Consider the following 7075-nt stretch of genomic DNA (forward strand, 5'->3'; position numbering starts at 1 on the left):
GGGATGTTAAATTATCAGGACTCTTTGGATACCTTAAGGTCTCTAAATCTTTAACAACAAGCGCTGTAAAAGTCTCTCTGTTTGGACTAATGTCCCAACTTGGTGTGAATCGTGTTTGTTCTTTCAGGGATGAAAAAGGGGCCCTGTCTGGGGATTCTTTCTGTTTCCTCTAATAATTATGGCATATTTCTTAGATTTTCAATGTCAAGATCGTCAAGATCCTCTAGACCCTGGTAAAATAGACAATTTTTCTTCTTAAGTTTATACAGTTTGTACTGAAGGAGCTTTCTCGCAAACAAATGTGTGTCTTTGACCCATTCGAATTTATCGAGGCCAGTTGTAGGCGAGAAAGAAAGTCCCTTTACAGGAGAAAAGCTACATTATTGTCCTATGAAGATATATCGCTAGGCTTAATGTTAAGGCGTTCTGGGCCTAATTTGGTCCCCGTAAATTCAATTGGCAATTCCTTGCAAAGGTTGCTGAAAAATGATTTTTGATTGAAGTATAGAATGAAGCATCTTTATGATGTCATGTTACCAACATAGTGCCAAAAATGACAAAGACAGAAAGTATTTTTACTGTGGGTTCTGCGCACAGAACACAAGAAAACATGGGGACAATATTACAATGCAGTAGTATCATTTTGTAAGTAATTTTTAAACACCTTGAATCAGTTAAACTTTGTACAAGATTCGTTTTATTGCTTCCGTTCTTCTGCTCTGGCTTGTGGCTTTTCAGGAGCTCTAGATGAGGAACTGTGAGGAGGGGTATTGAGGTGAGGGGGGCCGGCTTTGGGCTGCTACGTGCTCATTACCGCTTTTTCTATAAACCCTGAAGTTTAGACATTTGTGAAGGTTAACAGTCTCACTTCTTCCCTAGTGACGATCCAGACGGAGTCCTGTGAGACTGTGAGTGAAAAAACAGCAACTTCTTTTCTTCCCTTATCTAACTTCTGTTAGATACTCTATGTAACTTCTGCTATACCTTCTTCATTATACATCCACGTGGTCCTCTCTTGCTTCAGGTGGTCCGTGTGGGAAGGGTGGATATGGGAAGGAGCGAGGTAGTGTGGAATATAACAACTTTGTATTTATAAACCTCAACTTAAACTTCTTTTTTAAAGAGTATGGGATATATTTTACCAATAGCATCTCCCATAAAGCTTTAAAAGTCGTGTTTTTAATAGGTTTGTGTTATCCAGCATTTAAGCACCATATACCATTTTTAATGGTACTTTGACCGTTGCTTCTTTCTGTCTCGTTTCTTTTATTTCCTCCTTTCTTTCCATCCATTTTTTCTCTCTTCCTTCCTGCTTTTTTCGCTCTCTCTCTTCTCTCTCTGGGAGTGAGACAGATAGAAGTTTGCCTTAATGCATTGCTCCCTTTTCTGCTTGCATTTGTGTCAGATGTAAGTGTGTCCTGTATATGACATAAATTGTTAGCCAAAGACATTTATGCCATTTCACATTTGGCATATTTTGTTACGCAAATAAAATATAAATAAGCGATGCACTGAGCCACATAATTTAATTAATCTCATTCTGATCATGTACCAGCTCCCTAATTTCTGCTATTGCTACTTCCTGTTGCAAGATGGCACACAGTACACGATTTGGAGCACAGGCATTCATACACTGATGCAAAGAGATGCAATATGAAAATGCTGCAATTTGCATCAATTCTGCGCTATAAAAAATAATTATATATATATATATATATATATATATATATACACACACACATACACACACACACACATTATCTTAAATTTTCTGTCTTCTTCGTTCATTTTTTTTCTCATCTTTGGCACTCTATACTCTTTAGGGGCACATTTATCAATGGTATGGGTTATCACACCCATTCTGGCATTAACATTTCATTCTCTCACTCAGTCTTTGTACTGCTTATTATCTTCCTCTACATTTCTTGTTTTATCTTTATCTTTGTACCGTCTATTCTCCGTTTCTCTTTCTTAGCCTTAAAAAAAATAATAATTCAATATTGATCACTTTCTCCATCTTTCTTTCTCTTATTAACCTCTTTAATAGTATTTATTTTTCATTTCCGTACTTCTTCTCTGATATTTTCTTCCTAGGTCCCCCATTTTCTCTCTTCCGTGTCATAAAAATACAGAACATTAAATAGGGAACTTGATACTCCCACTGGAAAGGATATGAAATCTCTATTATAAGGCTCAGGTTCAAAATAACCCGACTGTATGTCTCTTGCGTTTTTACTCCAATATATCTTGAACTTTCTTCCATCTGTTTTTCTGTCTCTTTCAACCCATCTCCATTTTCTCCACCTGCCTATATTTTTCTGTCTATGCAACTCGTACGTATTCTAATGTCTCTGCCCCGCTCTCTTTCTCTCTCTCTCTCTCTGGTAGCTGCCCCGCTCTCTTTCTCTCTCTCTCTCTCTGGTAGCTGCCCCGCTCTCTTTCTCTCTCTCTCTCTCTGGTAGCTGCCCCGCTCCCTTTCTCTGAGTCTCTCTGGTAGCTGCCCCGCTCCCTTTCTCTGAGTCTCTCTGGTAGCTGCCCCACTCCCTTTCTCTCTCTCTGGTAGCTGCCCCACTCCCTTTCTCTCTCTCTGGTAGCTGCCCCGCTCCCTTTCTCTCTCTCTGGTAGCTGCCCCGCTCCCTTTCTCTCTCTCTGGTAGCTGCCCCGCTCCCTTTCTCTCTCTCTCTCTCTGGTAGCTGCCCCGCTCCCTTTCTCTCTCTCTCTCTCTGGTAGCTGCCCCGCTCCCTTTCTCTCTCTCTCTCTCTCTCTGGTAGCTGCCCCGCTCCCTTTCTCTCTCTCTCTCTCTGTGGTAGCTGCCCCGCTCCCTTTCTCTCTCTCTCTCTCTGGTAGCTGCCCCGCTCCCTTTCTCTCTCTCTCTCTCTCTGGTAGCTGCCCCGCTCCCTTTCTCTCTCTCTCTCTCTCTGGTAGCTGCCCCGCTCCCTTTCTCTCTCTCTCTCTCTGTGGTAGCTGCCCCGCTCCCTTTCTCTCTCTCTCTCTCTGGTAGCTGCCCCGCTCCCTTTCTCTCTCTCTCTCTCTCTGTGGTAGCTGCCCCGCTCCCTTTCTCTCTCTCTCTCTGGTAGCTGCCCCGCTCCCTTTCTTTCTCTCTCTCTCTCTTTGGTAGCTGCCCCGCTCCCTTTCTCTGACTCTCCCTGTTTGGTAGCTGCCCCGCTCCCTTTCTCTGACTCTCCTTGTTTGGTAGCTGCCCCGCTCCCTTTCTCTGACTCTCCCTGTTTGGTAGCTGCCCCACTCCCTTTCTCTGACTCTCCCTGTTTGGTACAGTAGCTGCCCCGCTCCCTTTCTCTGACTCTCCCTGTTTGGTAGCTGCCCCGCTCCCTTTCTCTGACTCTCCTTGTTTGGTAGCTGCCCCACTCCCTTTCTCTGACTCTCCTTGTTTGGTAGCTGCCCCACTCCCTTTCTCTGACTCTCCTTGTTTGGTAGCTGCCCCACTCCCTTTCTCTGACTCTCCCTGTTTGGTAGCTGCCCCGCTCCCTTTCTCTGACTCTCCCTGTTTGGTAGCTGCCCCACTCCCTTTCTCTGACTCTCCTTGTTTGGTAGCTGCCCCGCTCCCTTTCTCTGACTCTCCCTGTTTGGTAGCTGCCCCACTCCCTTTCTCTGACTCTCCTTGTTTGGTAGCTGCCCCACTCCCTTTCTCTGACTCTCCTTGTTTGGTAGCTGCCTCACTCCCTTTCTCGGACTCTCCCTGTTTGGTAGCTGCCCCGCTCCCTTTCTCTGACTCTCCTTGTTTGGTAGCTGCCCCGCTCCCTTTCTCTGACTCTCCTTGTTTGGTAGCTGCCCCACTCCCTTTCTCTGACTCTCCCTGTTTGGTAGCTGCCCCACTCCCTTTCTCTGACTCTCCCTGTTTGGTAGCTGCCCCACTCCCTTTCTCTAACTCTCCTTGTTTGGTAGCTGCCCCGCTCCCTTTCTCTGACTCTCCCTGTTTGGTAGCTGCCCCACTCCCTTTCTCTGACTCTCCCTGTTTGGTAGCTGCCCCACTCCCTTTCTCTGACTCTCCCTGTTTGGTAGCTGCCCCACTCCCTTTCTCTGACTCTCCCTGTTTGGTAGCTGCCCCACTCCCTTTCTCTGACTCTCCTTGTTTGGTAGCTGCCCCACTCCCTTTCTCTGACTCTCCCTGTTTGGTAGCTGCCCCACTCCCTTTCTCTGACTCTCCCTGTTTGGTAGCTGCCCCACTCCCTTTCTCTGACTCTCCCTGTTTGGTAGCTGCCCCACTCCCTTTCTCTGACTCTCCCTGTTTGGTAGCTGCCCCACTCCCTTTCTCTGACTCTCCTTGTTTGGTAGCTGCCCCGCTCCCTTTCTCTGACTCTCCTTGTTTGGTAGCTGCCCCGCTCCCTTTCTCTGACTCTCCTTGTTTGGTAGCTGCCCCGCTCCCTTTCTCTGACTCTCCCTGTTTGGTAGCTGCCCCGCTCCCTTTCTCTGACTCTCCCTGTTTGGTAGCTGCCCCGCTCCCTTTCTCTGACTCTCCCTGTTTGGTAGCTGCCCCACTCCCTTTCTCTGACTCTCCTTGTTTGGTAGCTATCCTGTTACCTTCTATGTTCATTGATCCTTTTCCTGGACTTGCTCTTCTGTCTCGATCCCAGGACTATCCACTCCACTGATACTAAGGGGCTTTATCTATATGTGCCAAAGTGGATGATCGGGATGTTCCTCATTGACTTGAATGGGACGTTGCGACAGAAAATAGCCCCTAAGAGACATCACACAAAAATTACGCAATTCTCACTCATTTCTTGCCAACATTATCATAGTACCCAAACCCCTATATTTACTAGTCTTTCATTTCTCTTCTCGTTCTGCTTGCCTTTCCTCCTGTTCCTCTCCTCCTGCCTGTATCTCTATCTGCATATCTATTCTTCACTGTGTTACATTTTATTATGTTGAATTTGACATTATGCAATTTTGCTTTTCTTCATTTGTATTAAAGTCTCAGTGTTGCCAAACTGGGTCAAAACCAGTGCAAGAAACAGCACCATGTGTGTCAAACAGACGGAACCCCATTAAAAGGAATGACTGTATTTGCTTTGATAAATCTGGTCCAATTCTCTTGTACTGGTTCTGCCCCAGTTTTGCATTTGTTAGACTTTAATAAATAACCCTGTGTCTCATAACCTTACATGTCCCTGTGTTATGCTGTGGGCTGCACGCTCTGCTCTCATCTTTTTATGCAATCTATAACAGGTTTCATCAAAATGTGAGTTGTCAGCCAATCCTCCGCAGCTTTTCATTAAAATGTATTTAGAAATGAAATGCTCCCGGACAGCTGTTTTCTTTCTCATATGAAATTAAACCGCACTGTTAAACAAGGGATGGACGATAGGGACATATCCATACATACATCCTAAATACATGACTTCAAAAGTAAAGGTAACGTGTGCGATTTGAAGAAGCTTGACTCATCTTGTATCACTTTAATTGTATATTATTTATGCTATATATACTGGTGTAAATACTATACACTCGGTGTGAGCATCTGCTTAAAATAAACAGCCTTTTCCTTAAAAATAAAGTGAGTACTCTGGCTTTGTAAATATAATGTATTGGTATTTTGATCACTGATTAAATATATCTGGAATAGCAAATTATTACGTGTGCCCCTAACTGTAGGTGGCAAATAGTTCCAGGTGCACTATACAGGAGATTTCAATGTAAGAAATAAATCATATATCCAGATGTTTGGCAGAAACAAAATAAAAACATTGACAGAAAAATGACTTTTTAAAATTGAAATCCCGTTTCTTTTAATTATGTTTGAGTAAAGTTGTATTCTTTGGAATAAACAGAATCTGTATTTAATACTAAAGTTTCTTCTCATATAAACATTAAACTCATACTTGAGTATCAAACATTTTGAGTTTAAGATCGTTTACTGCATGAAGAATCTTATGGAAACTTCCATGTTCTGAAATACGTGAGGTTGGACATTGTGATGGAAAAGGGCTTTCTTCAGTGAGATAAACTCGCTACAAAGAGTGAGACTTGGAGTGTCTACAATCAGAGGCTGAAAGTCATGGTACCACGGTTGACGTAGCATCACCCCTACGTTTTTATTTACACTTACTGTACACCACAACTTTTATTTACACACGTAACAATTCCTTGTCGTATTGTAATTAAAAAGGGACTCATTTCCATAGGACTCTCCCCTTTTTTGTTTATATTGGATAAATACTACATACAGTACATCTTCCTAAAATACAGCCCACAAAACTTTGCCCACTGTTTACTACATGTAGATTTTAATTTTTTTTTTTAAATTGGACACAGTCCCACTACTTTTTTTAAGCCACTTCAACTGCTGGTTAAATGGCAAAAACTGGAAAACAAGTGCTGAACTGAATCTGAATATTATACGGACCCCACCATTCGCAACTTGAAGATAGGCACACTTTCTGCGCTTCCCCGCAAGTGACTAACACGTGGGTGCGCAAATGGGGGGGGTCGCTCTTCCCCAAGGCATTTAAATTAAATGCCGGGGGATCACATGAGGCCTCTGCAATGTCCCTTACCTTGTCTCCTGTGACGCGTCGCCATGGCAACATGGCGTCAAATGACCTCATGGCGTCATTTGTTGTCGAAGACAAGGTAAGGAGGGGGGCGTGAGCAGAGAGGGAAAGCAGGCAGGGGGGCGCAGCAGGGAAAGTTTGCTCCCCCCAGATCTAACACATCATTTTGGGGGTAATATCTTTCCATATAGTAAATTGCATGTTGGGATTGTTTGTATGTGTATATACTGTATGTGTGTGTGTGTCCTCTCACACTCTCACACTCACACAATAGAAGTGGTGAATCCCCCCGACCCACCTGATAATTTCCAGAGAATTCCTCAATCTCCTCACCGCTGTAATCCGAGCTTCATTTACTGGCAGAAATGGGTGCAAAAGGTACAGCTGAATGTAATGGGTACAGATGCAGTGAGACTTACTGTCCCCGACACCGCAGACGAACAAGCACAAGTCCACGGCGCTGGGGGCAGTGTCCGTCGCGATGAAGCTGTGGGAGGTCCACGCTTCTCAATGGGACCCCCGCAGCGTTAATGCTTTGGTTCCGTGGACACACGTGGCTG

At 44.4% G+C, this 7075-nt stretch overlaps 1 protein-coding gene across 2 annotated transcripts in view; it reads left to right on the top strand.

The window, feature by feature from the left end:
* The first annotated feature begins 831 nt into the window (after window positions 1-831).
* The window catches only part of ITGB7 (integrin subunit beta 7), a 97963-nt gene continuing 91719 nt past the window's right edge, over window positions 832-7075 (top strand). For both annotated transcript variants that reach the window (XM_075591831.1, XM_075591832.1), the window contains exon 1: window positions 832-908. The gene's annotated coding sequence lies outside the window, so the exon portion shown is untranslated. The remainder of the gene's footprint in view (window positions 909-7075) is intronic.

The sequence above is a fragment of the Ascaphus truei genome, chromosome 3 (assembly GCF_040206685.1).
Source record: "Ascaphus truei isolate aAscTru1 chromosome 3, aAscTru1.hap1, whole genome shotgun sequence".
NCBI classification, from domain to species: domain Eukaryota; kingdom Metazoa; phylum Chordata; class Amphibia; order Anura; family Ascaphidae; genus Ascaphus; species Ascaphus truei.